Here is a 424-nt window from a genome sequence, read left to right as displayed (position 1 = left end):
CACGACAAGAAGATCGACGTGTCATCCTTACCCAACACAAAACACACCATTCGCAACGTAAAACGATCTATCTATCTATTTCTCTTTATCTAGCTACGAATCTTTAATCTATCTATCTATCTTTGATCAGTCTATCTATCTATCTATCTTTAATCTATCCACACCCCTAACGCCAGCAATGTATGTGTATGAGATAGAGAGGGGTAGGGAGTTAGTTACATAGAGAGTGATTGAGGGGCGTGTCTACGTGTGTGTTGGAGCGAAAGCCACCTACCCAAGGCCTTCCTTATCCACCCTGCTTCTTCTGACCTTCAATACCTCTAAGCTGTCTCACAGAGAAACGTCCACCTCCTAAGTAAACTGTAATCTCTCGTAGAAGCATAAAAGGATAGACACATAGATAGATAGATCGGTCAAAGATAGA

The sequence above is a fragment of the Cystoisospora suis genome (genome assembly GCF_002600585.1).
Source record: "Cystoisospora suis strain Wien I chromosome Unknown contig_10035, whole genome shotgun sequence".
Classification (NCBI taxonomy): Eukaryota; Apicomplexa; class Conoidasida; order Eucoccidiorida; family Sarcocystidae; genus Cystoisospora; species Cystoisospora suis.
This window is presented reverse-complemented; position numbering follows the sequence as displayed.